The sequence below is a fragment of the Cheilinus undulatus genome, linkage group 16 (genome assembly GCF_018320785.1).
Source record: "Cheilinus undulatus linkage group 16, ASM1832078v1, whole genome shotgun sequence".
NCBI lineage: Eukaryota > Metazoa > Chordata > Actinopteri > Labriformes > Labridae > Cheilinus > Cheilinus undulatus.
Window position 1 is genome coordinate 47,133,024 of NC_054880.1, and position 17,786 is coordinate 47,150,809.

A 17,786-nucleotide genomic window follows, 5' to 3' on the forward strand; every position below is an offset into this window, starting at 1 on the left:
TTTGTCCTTAGTTTTGTCTTGTTTTTTTGTCCTTAGTTTTGTCTTGTTTTTTGTCCTTAGTTTTGTCTTGTTTTGCCTTAGTTTTGCTTAGGTTTGCTTGTCTTGTTTTGTCCCTAGTTTTGTCCCTAGTTTTGTCCCTAGTTTTGTCCCTAATTTGTCCTTAGTTTTGTCCTTAGTTTTGTCTTGTTTTGTCCTTAGTTTTGTCTTGTTTTGTCCTTAGTTTTGTCTTGTTTTGTCTTGTTTTGTCCTTAGTTTTGTCTTGTTTTGTCCTTAGTTTTGTCTTGTTTTGTCTTAGTTTTGTCTTGTTTTGTCTTAGTTTTGTCTTGTTTTGTCTTAGTTTTGTCCTTAGTTTTGTCTTTTGTCCTTAGTTTTGTCTTGTTTTGTCCTTAGCTTTGTCTTGTTTTGTCCTTAGTTTTGTCCTTAGTTTTGTCCTTAGTTTTGTCCTTAGTTTTGTCCTTAGTTTTGTCTTATTTTGCCTACTGTTTAGCCTTTAGTTTTGCCTTAGTTTTTCTTACCTTAGGTTAGGTTGGTTAGGTTTTGCTTAGGTTGCTTAGGTTTGTCCCTAGTTTTGTCCCTAGTTTTGTCCCTAGTTTTGTCTTGTTTTGCCTTCTGTTTAGCCTTTAGTTTTGCCTTAGTTTTGCTTAGGTTTGCTTGTCCTGTTTTGTCCTTAGTTTTGTCCTTAGTTTTGTCTTGTTTTGCCTACTGTTTAGCCTTTAGTTTTGCCTTAGTTTTTCTTACCTTAGGTTAGGTTGGTTAGGTTTTGCTTAGGTTGCTTAGGTTTGTCCCTAGTTTTGTCCCTAGTTTTGTCTTGTTTTGCCTTCTGTTTAGCCTTTAGTTTTGCCTTAGTTTTGCTTAGGTTTGCTTGTCCTGTTTTGTCCTTAGTTTTGTCCTTAGTTTTGTCTTGTTTTGCCTACTGTTTAGCCTTTAGTTTTGCTTAGGTTTGCTTGTCCTGTTTTGTCCTTAGTTTTGTCCTTAGTTTTGTCTTGTTTTGTCCTTAGTTTTGTCTTGTTTTTTGTCCTTAGTTTTGTCTTGTTTTGTCCTTAGTTTTGTCTTGTTTCGTCCTTAGTTTTGTCTTGTTTTGCCTTAGTTTTGTCTTGTTTCTTCCTTAGTTTTGTCTTGTTTTGCCTACTGTTTAGCCTTTAGTTTTGTCCTTAGTTTTGTCTTGTTTTGTCCTTAGTTTTGTCTTGTTTTGTCCTTAGTTTTGTCTTGTTTCTTCCTTAGTTTTGTCTTGTTTTGCCTTAGTTTTGCTTAGGTTTGCTTGTCTTGTTTTGTCCCTAGTTTTGTCCCTAGTTTTGTCCCTAGTTTTGTCCTTAGTTTTGTCCTGTTTTTTGTCCTTAGTTTTGTCCGGTTTTGCCTACTGTTTAGCCTTTAGTTTTGCCTTAGTTTTGTTTAGGTTTGCTTGTTCTGTTTTGGCAGCATTTTATCAAATTGTCATTAAAATAGGCCTTTTTAGCTGGACCAACTGGTTTTATATAGGTTTTAACTATTTCTTTTGTGTAACTTTTTCTTTCTTGTCCCTTACAGTGCAGTGGTTGCTGGCTAGCGGTGGAGGCTAGGCACTCTGGGTGGTTCCCTGCACCCTTTTGTTGTAGTGATAGGCGCACTGGGACACAGTAGTCTGCACCTGTTTGCCGTGTTTTGCAGTGAGTTCACGTGTGATGGGTAAGTGCACTCCTGGGACACTTCCTTTGGTGGACTGCCTCCCTCTTGCTAGCTCCCACTCACTTCCCCTTCCCTTTTTGTTGGTTTTAGCCACTTTACCTGGAAGTGTTTAATTAAAGACCAATTGTTATAGGAATAAATTGTAATAAAATTTTGATACATCCTTTCGATAAATTTGACTTAAAATTCATTGCCAATTACTAACTCCTCTTTTCTTCCCACAGCCACTTCCAGTCACATTAATATATTTTTGCATTTAAACTTATAAATAAATTTTTGAGTTGCTTTTTGAACCACATCTCTGTCTTCCTTGTAGAGTGAACCTGTGTTTGCCTCTTATCTTTAGAACTGGGTAAAACTCCTAGGGTGAAAGTCCCTAGGTGGCGTTGTCTGGCTTGTATTGGTGCAAATTTATCATAGCCCTTATCCCTACTTTGCCACACACAGAACCGCTCACAGTACAGCCAGAAGCCTACTTTGTTTGAATGGCTCACTTCCTCTCTACCTGTCCTGTACCTTGCTGCTCTGAAAATCTAAATTTCCCACCCTGTCCCTCCTCTTATCTGAAGGTACATACTTGGCGACAGTGCCAAATACCCATTTATTCTCACGCCAAAGCAGGACAATGGTGCCCTTACCATCCAGGACCAGCAGAGGGACATGCAGATCTGCAAAGGACGTGTTGTGGTGGAACAAGCGTTTGGCAGGTAAGTAACTCCTTTGAGAACAATGAGGCAACTTCATGTACAAGTACCTCCCAAGCAGGAAGATATTGGGTACTATGGCACAGCTGAGGATCAAACTCACAACCTTCCAATCTCAGGGTGGACTCTCTAACCATAAAATCACTGAGCTGGTTCTCCTCTAAAATGTAATGTTTTGGCAGGGTGAAATGCAAGTGGAGGAGAATGAGGGATCTGCAAAACACCAGGCTGGATGTGGTGATCATGCTGATCATGTCAGCCCTGCATGCTCCACAACCTCTGCTCCGGACCTTCAGACATATGTGAGGACCATCCTGCTGGTTGCCCTCGTCATGAGGATGAGAACATTTGAAGGGTTAATCTTCAACAACAGATCTATTTTTTTTTTTTTTTTTGCACAGTGTTCCTTTTTGCTGCACATTCAAGGCAATTATTGTCATAATAAAATATTTACTTATTGTACGAGGTTGATGACTGCATTTCTATTTTACTATTTTGTTCTTCTCTTTAACATGATGTACTTAACATTTCTAATATTTTACCCATTGAATACAGTGTATATAGTGTTGCAGTAGTGTCTAGGGTTAGGGTCAGCAGCAATGAATTCAATCACTGTACAAGAAGCAATGTTGGATGCAATACAATAACAATAACTGCAAATTTATGAACATTTTATTTAATGTCAACAATTTCAAATCACAAATGCAACAAAACAGGGTGTGTGAATTAACTGAATGAATTGAGCACCTTCTAGGCAATCAGCTACCACTTTGAACAGAACAGACAGGACAAATTGAACAATGACCAAGTGTCTATTGCTTGCTGAGATACTCTCTCATTAAATTCTCAAAGGAGATCCACTGAGCTCTCATTTCCTCAAGTAATTCATTGTGTCTCCTCTGGCTAGCTTGTTCTGACTCCCGGATAACATCTACAAGTGAGTTTGCTGGTCCCCTTGTCCCCCTCGGTCTACGTGTGTTTGGTGTGTGTGTACCCCCTGCTCTGCTGGTCCCTGCACTATCCCCTGTGCTTGGTGGCTGTCCCTGCACCCTGTCTGCACCCAGCACCTCTGGCCTACGGACATTCAGGCCCCCCTCATTGTCTCCCACAACTGGGAATTCAATGTCGTGTTGCCCTCCTAACAGTGAATCCATTTGATCATAAAACTTGAACCGAATCACCCCCTCCCTGTGCTATTATTATTGTCCTTGACACCTTTGTAGCCATCGACAAGGGTCTGCCATTTGCGAGCCACTTGGGCTGGACCAAAAACCAGGCCAAATTTGGCTGTCAGCCTCCCGTCAATGTCCTCCCACAACTTTTTTTTTCGCCCCCTTTCCCCTCTTGATCCTGGTGTTAAGCTCCTGCAGGTTCCGGGGGAGCTCATTGCCATCAGACTCCAGGTGCTCCCTGTGAGAGGAAAATCATGAAAACAATTACAATGTCTGACTCAAATAAATAATGAGTTCATCATGTAGTTGGTTAGATCAGCTACCAAAAAAAATCAGCACTACGCCTTTCAGATGGAAACTTCTCTAAGCATTATGGATGTGTGTATTTTCTATAGTCTCTGTCATACCACATCATATGTTTAAAAGCAGCCTATTCAACAATGCTTTTTAATTGTTTTGGCTGAGGTATATTCATCTGTCAAGTGTCTGAGACAGTCTCTTTCCAGAAAAGTAAATACATGTGTTGTTCTTATGAAAACTGAATAACAGGTCTAGATGTATACTTAGATTATGATGCAGTGGAATCCTCTTATAGTGAACACATCCTTACAGGTAAAATTGATCACTATAAATGGATGATAAGCAGAATACAAGCATGTGTATAGAAATGATTGTGACTTAAGCTTTTTGATCATTATACATGGAGGATCACTAGCTGTGATCACGACAAGCTGGTTCCACTGCATGAACTTATCGTATCTATTGCATGCCTCATCAGCTCCATGAGAAACCGTGTGTGTTCCACAGTGAAAACTGTCTCCTGCCCTGACTCTGATGGACTGCTGGAGCCTGACTGGGATCCAGTACTGTTGGGGCCTAGGACTGCAGTACTGGGGCCTGACACTTGTGTGGTGCTAGAGCTGGATGCTTCCTCTCCCTCCACACACATGCTTTGTGTCTCCAGTTGACTGTCATTCTTCTCTCCTTGAGCAAGAACAAAATGTAACTGTCTATGTCAAGAATAGCATGCAATTAGACACAAATGCACAGCTTTTAACTATAATAATTGGCAACAATATGCTGACAATACTGTGGGACCATCTCATAGAGATAATGTCTGTCCAGATCAAATTAAATGGATGATTCTGTCCCTTTTTGATCATAAATGTATGACTACTGCAGCCAAACTTAAGCATTACATGAATGATTCTGTACCAAGCTTTTGGATCACTATGAACAGAGGATCGCTTTAACAGTGACCACTTTAAGTAGGTTCCACTGTAATTTCAATACAGGTCCTTGACAAAACTTACCAAGTGGAAGATGAAGAAGTACCCTTATGGTCTGGGCTTCATCCAAAAAGTATAACCCCTGGGGGGACTGATACAGGGGACTGAAGAGGGGTCGGGTTCTCTCCTCATCCAGAAACCCTCACATCTCCTCATCTAGATACACTGTGTTTGAGTGGGAAGCTGATTTCAGTACAGCAGATAAGTGCATGGATTATGCTTTTGATGATAAAAGCATGATATCAGGCACATTGTCAGAGCCAGCTAGCTAAACATTGTATGCCTAATTTCGCCATGCTGAGTTAATTTTACATTACATTGTTTTTTAATTAGCATGATCAACTTTTTAACGTTAACGTTAGCTAACGTTAGCTATTGCTAGCTAGCACTAGCTATTTCATGTCGGCGACATATTTGGGCACCGTCTCGGACACATAACAGATTGTAGTACATAATCGCGTGTGTAATTTTGTGATTGCAATGTGCGAATTTACTTTACATTGTTGTAAAGTCTATTTCTCACCGTGTGTCACTCGCAGCACCACCGCATCCATAGAGGCTGCCATATTGTTTAGGCAGTGATGTGATGTCACAAGTCGTAACTCGGAGTACATCGATCTGGTACGAGTTCACGGGTGGGAAGTTACGAGTTCGATTGCCATTCCAGCGCACTTTCACGAGTTACAGGTTGCCTGGAACGCAGCATTAGTGTTGAGATCAGATTGAGATGCCTGAGCACACGAGAAAATTCCCCCTGCTCGTTCAGGGAAACTTGGTGCACCTGAGGCGTCTGCTCCCAGCTGACAGCTGTTGGTAATCAGCAGGGCTGGGAGGCTACATAGGCAGCAGGTAGCTGCTCAGTTCTGTTTGTGAGGGTCAACACCATCAGTTGACTCTCTTTATGTTTGAATCTGAGAAAAAATGAATTTGAGTGCCTTTTTGTTTGAGTGTGGGGGAGAAAATCACAAATATTTTTATTTCACTTAGCCCTTACTTGAATGACTCCCACATCCTTATTTTGGGTCATATTTTTAGTTCTTATCATTTTGATAGACTTAGTGGGTGGAAGTGAGGCGTCATAATCCTCTGCCACCTTCTAGAAGTCCTAGACCCATTTTGGTTTCCCAATTAGAAACCTTTGTTATAAAATGGTGTTTTCTAGAGGAGGAAAAGTAACAGCAAACAATTTGATGGATTTCATTAAAAATGTACAAGCCTAGTGTGTTACAACATACACACATATTTGAGGCCAAAATGTTACTGTAATAAAGTCAATCTGTCCATTTAACCAGTGTTAAAGCATCCTAGTCAACCCCTAACTACAGTGAAGTGGAATATGGGGGCATTTTCTGTCCATGCAGTGGCAAAAGGCTTGGAGAAATCACTCCAAAAACTGCCATACTATGTCAGCAGCTGCAAATTCTAAGGTGACATAAGTAATGCACAAAGCACAGATAACAAGTCATTTCACAAAAAATGTTTATTAAAGAAATGTAAAAGAAAAGCACGTTAGGCAACAACTGTCCAGTCCACACACGAAAAATTTCAGTCCAACAGTCCATAGTCCTGATTCCCAGAAGTCTGGCCACTGAACGCCTTGGCCACCATCTGAATGCTCTTCCTGAACAGTTCATTGAAGGCCTGGTTCTCCCTCTCTCTCTGGTCAAGGTGGGCCTCCAACATGTCCACCAGTCTGGTATCTCCTGGGCCTCTGTTCCCTGAGCCTCCAGGAGGTGCTGGAAATGACCGTCCATCCTCAAACACATCTCCTTCACCTCATCCACCGTCTCGACCATGTGGTCCATCTCGTGCCTTCTTCTCTTTCCTGCAGATAAGACTGAAATGTGATCAGACTGTTAGAGATATGTCATGAAAGCACATTCATGTCACACACAAAAATTCAAAATATAATGGGGAGAAAGCTTACCACTTCTTTTTGATCGAAGCTGTGGTGTAAAACAATGTCTGGGAGGAAGGCTGAGGATGGTGTCCTCATCCTCATCCTGCGCCAACAGCCTCTTTCCCGGTGAGACCTCAGAGTGACCCGGCAGAGCCAATGGAGTGATGTCGGGGTCCTGTGCAGCAGTGGGTGGGCTTGGATCATTTATCCCAGCACCGTTGGTGTTTGGAGCCCTCGCGTCGAGCTCTCCCTCAGAGCAGTGGCTGCTCAGGTCAGCTGCTGGAACCTCGGGGTGAAGAGGAGTAGGGCCGCTAGGTGTGGATCCCAGTCAGGGAAGTGTTGTGGTGGAACCTGAGACCAGCTTAGGGGAAGAGGGGATCGAAGAGGGGCCAGGCTTGGCTTCTTCCTCTCCTGTTCTTCCTCATACTCCTTTTGAATGTGGGCCCTCTGCTCCACCAGCCTCCTCTCCTCTTCCTCGTCTTCCTCCTTAGATTTTTCCCTTTCCTGCGCTCTCTTCTGCTTTTTCTCAGCAATCTACAACAAAACAGGGATAATAAGAAAGCAAAAACCAATAAAAACACAAAACACTGGAACTTTTGGCTCTAGATATCATAACCCAGCTGATTCAACTCCCTTCATATCTTTGTTTAACCTCTTGGGACCCTGCATGCACACACAAGGACATTACATTTTTGCTTTCTTACAAAGAAATGAATTCTGCTATTAGAATCTTTTAGATAATTGTCCAGAATTTGCTTGGAATTTTGGAGGGGGATTTTGCTTTAAAGATGTCAGGAATTCTCACAGAACTGTTGGAGATATGTTTGTGTATTTTGCAGCATTTTATAACAGGCACTGAAGGAATCTGATTTTAAGGTTTAAGGCATTTTCATGGAAATTGAGGAATTTATTTGTAGATATTTGGGATGTGATTAGAATCTTTTGGGAAGGGAATATCTTTTGATATTTCTAAATTTTAATGGAGATTTCTGGGAATTTATTCATAAATTCCTGGAAAATTATATGGAAATTTTGCATTAAACTAGCTTTGAAATTTTGGGGAAATTTGGTGGATTTTGCATTTCAATTTTCCTGATTTTTTGGGAAGGAAATTTGGGAAATATTATAGGATATTCTTTTATTTGTGGAATTTTAAAAAATGTTGAAGAATTTTCACAGAATCCTTGGCAATGTCTTTGGAAGTTGGGGGAAACTGGGGTCATTTTCATGTTTTAGAAACCTCTAGTAATCTTTAAACCTATTCTTTGTGAGAATGACTACCAAGCAAAGAAATAATATTTGTGTTTTGTGTTATACTTATCAGGTCCCACTTATCCCAAGTAAGTGGGTGAAACTAAAAATGCATTTCAAACTAAAGCTTGGGTCTCAGGAGGTTAAGTGATGAACAGAAACACACAGGTGGTTGAAGGCGTACCTGCTGTTTCAGGTCAGCCCTGTACTTGTCCTGCTCCTGCAGCTGCTGCTGGGAGGGCTGGGGGGCAGAGCCGCTACCCCTGGCAAACTGCATGTGTGAGAAATCAGAGACCCCCTCATTGGGGTCGGGTGCTCGGCCCGGCGGGCTGACGTGGCGGCCGTAGCTCTCCTCTGCCACTGCTCCGGGTTGGTGTAAGCCTTTTCATTTAGCTTGTGCATCTGGTTCAGGTCAGCTGGGCAGAACAAACATTAGGTTTGTATCATTAATACACCAATGAATGGATAAATAATCATTAATACACAATGAATCATCAGTATAGGGTCTGAATAACTAACCTGGATGAGGCAAGTTTTGTGCTCTCTAGGCCAAAATTCATATCTCTGTACTTTTTCTGTCCTTTTTGTGAGTTTTTCTCGACTGATCCAGCCTTAGGACCCACCACCTACTGCCATGCAAAGTAGGGACTCAGATTTCTGATTTGTATGAAAATAATTCAACAAAAAAATGCAGAAATTTGGAGCTAGGAAGGAACACAACAACCAACAACTTTGGGAGGACATCAATGCAAACATTTCATGTTAGTATGCTTTACCATTCTAACATATATGTAAATATATATATATATATATATATATATATATATATATATATATGTATGTATATATATATATAAAAGTTTGAATAGTTTAATATAGAAATGATGAAATGGAAGGATGAGGTTAAGGGTGGATAATTATATTTCAGCATTAAAATATCATTTGGGTTAAAGAGCTTCTACATATTGGTGTATTAACCATTGCAGAAACATCAAAATGATTTTGGGAATTACCAATGCTGTTAATTTAGGGCAGCTGTGGCAGAAACCTGACTTTGGGTGGTGGTCTAAATTTGTTAAGCACTGTATGTCAGCTGTCTTTCAAGCATTAACCCTCAGGCATCACTTTAATTTACTACCCTCTAAAGTCACTCAGGACAAAAATGTCCACTTCCAAAAAACTGCTATAAAAACTTAACAGATTAATACTTTTTCTTGTTTTCTTTTGCATAAGTCTCTTGAACAACTTCAGCTGTGCTCAAAACTACCACACATTCAACCAATTTGAGGATTTTAACCCTTTAAATACCAGTTTTATTACTTCACTGTAAAAAGCAACATCCATTTTACTCATAAACATTGAGTTGAAATTACTCAGTTCTTCTTAACCTGTTCTAAATACTTATTATAAACAAGTTAATTGTACTTCTTGGCCATAACAGCAGAAGGGCTTGATTTACTTAAGTTTACTTAGTTTAAAAAAATGAAGTAAAAAGGGGGTATAATTAAGTTGTGTTAACTTAAAAATCCAAAACAGCGATTTGAACTCTATTTTTATGAGCTGATAGAACTTATTTCAGTTTTAAGTGAACAGTACTCAAACAATTTAAGTATTTTTTGTTATAACTCATATTATTTGAGTTGTGGGAAATCTGGAGTTTTCCCAGAATGCCTTTGGGCACTAAACCTTTATGCACTCTGTTTGTTGCAGCTGTCTTTGCCAGGACACTTTTGAAAAAGAGATTTTTAATCTCAACGAGGTTTTCTCCTGGTTAAAAAAAAGGTGAAATAAGATAAATAAATACAATCCACCACGAGTGAAGTTACTGTCTCAATTAAAGATGTCCCGCCCATAGGGGGTGCTGATACTGTTATCAGCATCAGTGAAGTTGTATGGCACACTGTCACTGATGAAGTGGGTCACCAACAGCCACTGTTGATAATGGTGACACAAGATAGTCCACCTTAGGTGAAATGATGACTTACAAAACTTTTGTACTAGCTGAAGTTCTAAGGTAATCAGTTATCTAAGATATTGTGAGTGCTATTAACTTATCAGTGTTTACAATGCACTAAAAATGTGAAGTATTACACACTCAAAGTAGATGATTTAGGCTAAGTCCTGCAAACTTAAATTAACATTTGAATCTCAGTTGTGAAAACTTAAAATAATTGATTTTAAACTATTAGTGAATACTTAAATAGTCCAAGTAAAACAAGTACTGCACACTACTAACAAACAAGGTTTTTTAACTCACAAAAGTCAAGTGTAGTTTACTTGTTATTTTTGAGGCAACGACTTTCCATAATTTTTTAAAGTAAGCTCAACTAATTTTTTCTTACAGTGTTGAAGTCAATGTTTTTTCTGAAAAAAAGTGAAAAAATGTGATAGCTTCCTTAAACAAAATGTTTGATGCCTTTGGCATTATTTCTAAACCCAGCTTGGATAGGTCAATAATTAGCCAAAATATTGACTTTGATGCATTTTTAGTTTTTGTATAGCATCCAAAACTTCCCTATGTAGTAAAGTTTCCAAATCTAGTATAATTTTAAGTTCTTAAAAGGACAGCCAGAGGAAAATGCAACTGCATGCCTGTTATTATTTCATCTAAGTGTCTTTCTTCACTTACCTAAAACTCCAGAGAGTAGCTGATGAGGGAGGCAGGCTTTGTTCCTGGCCTGGAACTCAGAAATCCTCATCCAATCATCTGGTCCTCATTCTCTGCTCCCTCACAGAATGTACCAGTAGCTGAAGACAGACAAGAAAAGATACAGCTAGACTTTTGAAGACATGAAGAACATCTAATACCCAGTTGCACTGCACGGCATCAGAGCTTTTGGATTTAATATGGGAATCAACCTTCAGGTTAACACAAAAAACTCAAAAGGGGAAGGAAACTCAAAATGACTTAATTTAGACAAAAGGCAAATAAAAAAAAAACAAAAAACAGAAGGACACACTAAACCAAGAAACCACAAGGGGAAACATCTACTGAATAAAACTTACTTCAAACAAAGTCCATCAAAAGCAAAAACTACAGGAGGCACGAGGATCAACACAAGGAGAAACATGGATGAAGACGTGCGATGATCTGACAAAGGACAGGGAGAAACACAGATCCTAAATGCACAGGGAGGGACTACACAAGGGGAGAGACAGGTGTGGGTAGTGAGACTCAGGTGAAGCTAGTGAGGGTAATCATAGTGGAGGGAAACTGAGGCAAGAAGAAATACTGGAATCACACACAAGGGAAGGCAACTACAGAATAAAACAGGAAACCTCACAATACTCAAGAACACTGGACCAGGAAGACATAAGAGACACTAGGAGGGGAGCAAGGAATGAATACAAACACTGGGAGTAAAACTAAACATCAAACATTTCACAAGACAGTAGCAAGAACACACAAAGACTGAAAGACAACAAATACAGGTACATCTCAAAAAATTAGAACATCATATAAAGTTCAATATTTTGTCACTCATTTCAGAAAGTGAAACTCATGTTATATAGACTCATCACACATAGAGTGAAATATTTCAAGCCTTGATTTTTGAAATGTTGATGATTATGGCTTACAGATCCCAAAATTCAGTGTCTCAGAAAATTAGAATATCCCATAAGCTCAGTACAAAGTTATTGAGCCATGATGTCTCAACACAGTAACTCCTCTCTTGCAGAAATCCCACAATAATTAAAGCTTGTGGTTTGAGATACCCCTGTGTTTCAAACAAAGCAATCCCAACTCATTACTTCTGCAGCATCCTGGTTTTTATGGTGCACTATCATGTAGGTAGAGTGGTAATTGATAACTTTGTCTATTGCGTGTGTAAATTGGGAAGATATTTAAAATATATACACATCGGCAAATTTCACAAGGTCATCAAGGAAAACAATAATTGTGTGTAATGAACAACTTTGACAGAAAAAAGATTTTTTATATATTTGCAGTTAAAAATACAGACTCTTTCCCCCTATAAAAGCACAGATGTGGCCACAGCTAATGATTGCAGACTAATAAAGCAACATTATAAGGGCATTTGGGGTAGCATGTGGCCAGCATTCAGGTTTTTGTGGGCAACAGCTTAAATCAGCAGGATTCACATGAAGGGAACTGTACTATCTCAACAATCTGCTTCTGTTTATCAGCTAAAAGATTCTCTAAACACCTGCTGCAAATATACAAGCAGCATGGTTGCTTAAATTCCCTCAAATAAAAGTTTCTGTGCGTTTCTTTACCTTGTGTGCACTTGAAGCCAGTGCAGGGGACTTTGCAGTCAACCTGGTTGCTCTGTCATCAACAGAACCAGGGGTACAGTTGGCAGATTCTCGCCACCATGATGGCCCACGAAACTCCACCGAGGAAGCCCAGCTTGTTGGAATAAATCATACGGCCTGAAGAGACACAAAAAAAGCAGGAAAAGGTTTGAGATCTGCAGCTTACTATGTTCTCTAAATAAAGAAAGACCTGTTCTAATGTTTATCAAATCGCTGCAACTGCTTCCTGTGACTTTTGCTATTTTTACATCATAAGGAAAGGTGTTCTAACTCATAGCAGTCAATAACAAGAGTCCATCAGTCTGTTTGAAGACGGCCTATTTAGAATAAACACACTTTCATACAGGCTAGCCACCAATGAATCTGCTCTTACATTTTTTTAAATTGACACCACATGGACAAATCTACTGTGCTGATAAAACACTACATATAAAGTTGATCTCTGCATTGACTATTTCAGTAAAAAGCACTGGCTGTTACGCAGATGTCACAAAAATGACTGAAACCCTCAAACACGGGGAATTACAGAGTCAAAGTGGCAACTGATGGAGTTAATATTAATTTTAACTTAAGTTCGGGAGCAAAGGCCACACCAAAATCACACCCTCAATAACCTGACAAGCCTACTTAAATGTAGCCAACCCACAACAAGTGGTCTGGTAATTGAGGGCAATTAGGTTTTTTTTCACCCAAGAAGGCAGTTTGGTGTGTTTTGCCAACCAGGTTGGGCACTTAAGCATGCGTTTCTGCTCCCAAGAGGGCACTTTAACGTGTGTTTTGGCTCCAAAGAGGGCACTTTAACGTGTGTTTTGGCTCCAAAGAGGGCACTTTAACGTGTGTTTCTGCTCCCAAGAGGGCACTTTAACGTGTGTTTCTGCTCCAAAGAGGGCACTTTAACGTGTGTTTTGGCTCCAAAGAGGGCACTTTAACGTGTGTTTTGGCTCCAAAGAGGGCACTTTAACGTGTGTTTTGGCTCCAAAGAGGGCACTTTAACACACGTTTTTCAACAATTGGGCCACAAGGAGGGTCCAGAGTCTGGATGTAATAGTCACTACCATTATGTACAGGGATGATCATCAGTGGACTAAAGAGACAGTTCATACACACTGGTCAAATACATGAGTCTAGTTTAACTCATTTAAACAATCAACTGTGACAAATCACTTCAGCTTTAACTAAAGTGATATACGTGACATTATATGTTGAATTTCTCTCAATATCTATAATGTGGTTTGAAATAAAATGAACAAAATCTCAAGTGTTGTTAGCTCATTTTCTCCACTGGGGTTTAGATTAGTTGTATATGTGCAGGCTATCTAGCACTGACTGCATCAGTAACAGTGATCGGCAGTTGGGAGTCCCCAGTCAAACTTAGCTTAGGGCCCCAAGTAAGCTTGGGCCGGCCCTGAGTTTTAGTCAGTGAAATCTAAAAAAATATACCAGGCAAGGATGAGGACCATTGGTTTTTATTGATAGATACTCTTGTTAATACTCCTTAATGATCACACTCTTCATGGATAATATTAGTTATATTAACAGGATTATTTGTGTATTTAGGGCGGAAAAATGAGGCGTTTTTAACTGAACTCTTTGCATCTATCTTATACTTAATATTCCTCCTTTAAAATGACTGGATTTATTCTGATTTCTCACTATAAAGTAAAAATTCCAATTTTCTCCATGGGACAATTGAACACATCCTAAAAAGGTCTTATCTTCATCCCCCTTTGATACTCTAGAGTCTGAGTTGTCATTAAACACATCATAATTTTACTCTATGCCACCTTGTTTACCTCACTAATCAGCGTTATCTCGCCGATGTTTACACAGATTTCAGTGTTTGATATTTTTAACCAACAGAACTTTCTACAAGGTTTAAGAGTTTTTATCTCTCTGCCCCAGACTGAGGAGGATTACTGTACAGCAGCAGCAGCAGCTAATGTGACCAGTCTGAGCAGCTGATGGAGATTTTCAGCCATTCAAAGGTAGGCTGGCTGCATTTTAGTTTCATTTCTTGGAAAGATTACAGAGAGGAGCCACAGGTTTAAGCTACCTATCAGCTCCTCTCTCTGTCACCCAGGCTCCCCCGCTCCTCCTCTCTCTCTCCTCTGGTTGTTTTAACAGACAGCAGGTTAGACTCACCTGAACGCGCATGCAGCCCAACGCACACACCAGGCTCTGCACGAACACCGGTCAGTTATGAGAGGTTTCTCACACAAAACAACAAATATTACAGAATAAAACCGTCTTCATCCTCCTCTTCATCCCTCCCTCCCAAGTCCAGGTCCAAGTCTGAGTCATCTGCGCTCGAGTCTAAGTCGAGTCACAAGTCCTCCAAATCAGGACTCGAGTTGGACTCGTGTCTGAGTCCGGGACTCAAGTACTACATCACATCAATCACAGCAAGTGGTCCGGGTCCTGAAGCAGCAAAGCAGTCCCAGACCATCACACTGCCACCACCATGTCTGACTGTTGGAATGATGTTCTTTTTATCAAATGCTGTTATTTTTACTCCGGATGTAACGGGACACTAAACCTGGCACGCCAGATGGATTTGTTTGACACTGTCTCACACTGAGTACCCATAAAACAGATAAGGTTCTGTACAAACAGGAGAAAAAGGATGAGACAGTTCAGTTCAGACTCGCTCAGCAGACTCTAGTAGTCAGTATTCAAAATAAAAGCATCTTCTCTCTGTCATTCTGCACTTGTTCTGGTTTTCCAACATTACTTCATTCACAGTATCATTCACAATATCACAGATAAGACAAATAACAATAATGCTTTCTTTCAAAATAAAACACCATATTTGACTCAGAGAGTTAAGAGTTTACATTTAGTTCCAAAACTAACCAAGGTAAGACATAAGCAAGAAATGTACAGTTTTATAAGGTCTTGAATCACCATTGCTTAGCATCAGTCACAAAATAAATTAAAATAAATTAAAATAAATTAGCATAAATAAAGCGCATGAGCTGAAGACTGGCAACTGTCCTACTACACGCCTAGTACACCCAATCACAAACTATTACATTTAGAGACAGTTTTATAATATTTAACCTGACCTGGAACGTGCTGGAGCCAGAAACTTAGCTAGAATTTTACTTTGAAAATAACAAAAGACTTCAGGCGCCATTTTAGCCTACATATAACAGAGAGTTAAAATAAAGTCTGTACTTGTTCATGAATTCACAAACTTAAACCACCTTAGAAATGTTTTGTAGCTTATTTCTAGTGTTAAACAACATTTTTGTACATTTACACTTATTTCTAACCTTACTAACCTGTAAAAGCAGGAGGAAAAGATTGAGACGGTCAGTACCACAGATATCCATATATCTATGGTCAGTACTGCTTCAGTTGGGTTCAGCCTCGCTCAGCAGTGAGGAAACTACAACAGTCAGCCAGCAAAGAGAGTCCAGCGCCACACTGCCATCTGCTGGTCAGACTGAGGTACACAGGAGAAATCACACTGAATCAAATCAGTTATAAAGCAAACACATTACTGTTCAAAAAGGCTCAAATTACTGTTCTTTTTCACAGATTTCCACAGACATTTACACAATTTAAAAAACAAACAACTTAAAGTGTGACCACATATTTTGTGTGCGTCACAGTTACATATCTTAAACTGAATATATTTGGCCCTGGCTTCTCTAATAAATTTTCCACTGTTGAAGAGAATCCTCTCCCATGTTTCATCGTAGATCTCTCTCTCCTAGATCCCCTTATCTAAACACAGACATATTTAATACCGCTTTGATACTTTAATAGACGTTACAGGAATTTGGAAATATTGTTCAATCGTGTTTTCTTATGAAAAAATAAATGTTTATTCCTTCTCAGTTTCTCCCTCATCCTGTTACAAGAGATAAAATTTCCATTCTCAAATTGATCAGCAAGCATTTATTTGTCTAAGCCACTGAGCCCCATACACTGATTACCCATTTTTATTTTAGGGTTGTAAAAAAATATACACAAGGACAAATATTTGCTCTGCTTAGTCCTCACAGGAATGTAAAAATGTCTAGACTGTTGTGTTTGATAACAGCGCCCTCAAGTGTTCAAATATAGACACAAGAAAAGGATGAAAAATCTTTATTTTATTAAAAAAAGAAAAAAAATCCAGGTGGGAAGAATAAAGTAACAAAGAACTTATATAAAAGTAGATACTTAGATAAAGGTGGACTTAAGTGAAACCAATGGTCTATAAAACTATTAAAGTAAAAACGTATTTACTTTAAAATGTATTCAGTCATGTTTTTTCTTCTAGTTACAAAACAACTAAACAGTCGAATAAACTCTATATACTCATCCACTTTTTTATTTGAATTTTTAACATTAAAGGTTAAGCTTTTCCTGTCTCTCACTTTTTTATTTGTCAGACTGAGAGATGGGTAATGAGCTGTGGCTTTTTAGTTACAGGAAGGGCAAAAATGTTTGGCCAAGTTGACAAATATTATCTTAACTGAAATGCAAACAGAGATCACAATTCATCCAGTGTAGAGACAAAGAAGTGACTGAGGCTGCAAAGGGCCTGATAAATGGCTGGAGGTATTCTAATATGCTATCTCTGTGGGGTGTCTATCAGGAGGTGGGCAGTAGGCATTAGTTTCCTTTCTGCTTTAATGAAGGCACGAGCACACATCAGGCATAGAAGGCATCCCAGGACTGTATGTACTCTACATCTGTGTGTGGTCTATGCGGTAGAAAGAGAAATCAAATCTAGACTATAATAATAGGACACTTTCATGTTTTACAGCTTCTGTGGTTACTAAATCTATGAATAAAACTGGCCTTAAGGACAAATACACATCAGGTCAAATGCACTAAAACACAAACAGGCACATAAGCAGAACAACGGCTTCTTATGAGACTGTGTATGAGGTCATTCTGCCACCTGTTGGTTTTATACTCAACACTAGTGTTGTACTCAAGACCACTCTATCCCAGACCAAGACTTGCCCGAGACCAGAGTGCACAGACACCAAGACAAGACCAAGACAAGACCAAGACTTTTGGGAACCGAGACCGAGTCAAAACCGAGACCAAGACAAGAACAAGACTCTAAAAATCCATTTCAAAAAAGCACGCCAAGGTTGAACGGTTAAAGCGCGCTCTCTTTAATTTTAGTTTTCTTTCTCTAAAAACGCTCTCAAGTCCGAAACAAGACCGAGACCTTCGAAATATGGTCTTGAGACCGGTCTCGAGACCAATACCAGTCCAAGACAGGATTGTTGACAGGCACAGATCTGGGGATGGCTACAACATACTTCTGCTGCACTGAAGGTTCCCAAGAGCACAGTGGCCTCCATAATTCTCAGGTGGAGGAAGTTCAGTACAACAAAGAGTCTCCAAGAGCTTTTTATTCATGTGCTGAACTTTTTTCAAACCTACTGATGTCACATGCCAAACATGTGCACACACATATGCACATAGATCTACATTAGTGTTTTACTAAACAACAAACTCCCATCTGGGTCATAAAAATGACAAGAATCCAAAATTAAATTCATGTTAAAGAGAAAAT

The 17,786-nt window shown here is 39.5% G+C and overlaps 2 long non-coding RNA genes across 2 annotated transcripts; one reads left to right on the forward strand and one right to left on the reverse strand.

Annotated features, from left to right (window-relative positions):
• The first annotated feature begins 1,364 nt into the window (after window positions 1-1,364).
• On the forward strand, window positions 1,365-1,955 carry LOC121524354. The gene is made up of 2 exons (XR_005993107.1): window positions 1,365-1,662; window positions 1,887-1,955. It is a non-coding gene; the product is annotated as an uncharacterized LOC121524354 (long non-coding RNA).
• Window positions 1,956-6,401: 4,446 nt separating this feature from the next.
• Window positions 6,402-15,648, reverse strand: LOC121524490. The gene is made up of 6 exons (XR_005993121.1): window positions 15,541-15,648; window positions 12,218-12,373; window positions 10,608-10,726; window positions 8,163-8,394; window positions 6,755-7,261; window positions 6,402-6,664 (listed from the first exon to the last, which is right to left on the reverse strand). It is a non-coding gene; the product is annotated as an uncharacterized LOC121524490 (long non-coding RNA).
• Window positions 15,649-17,786: the final 2,138 nt, after the last annotated feature.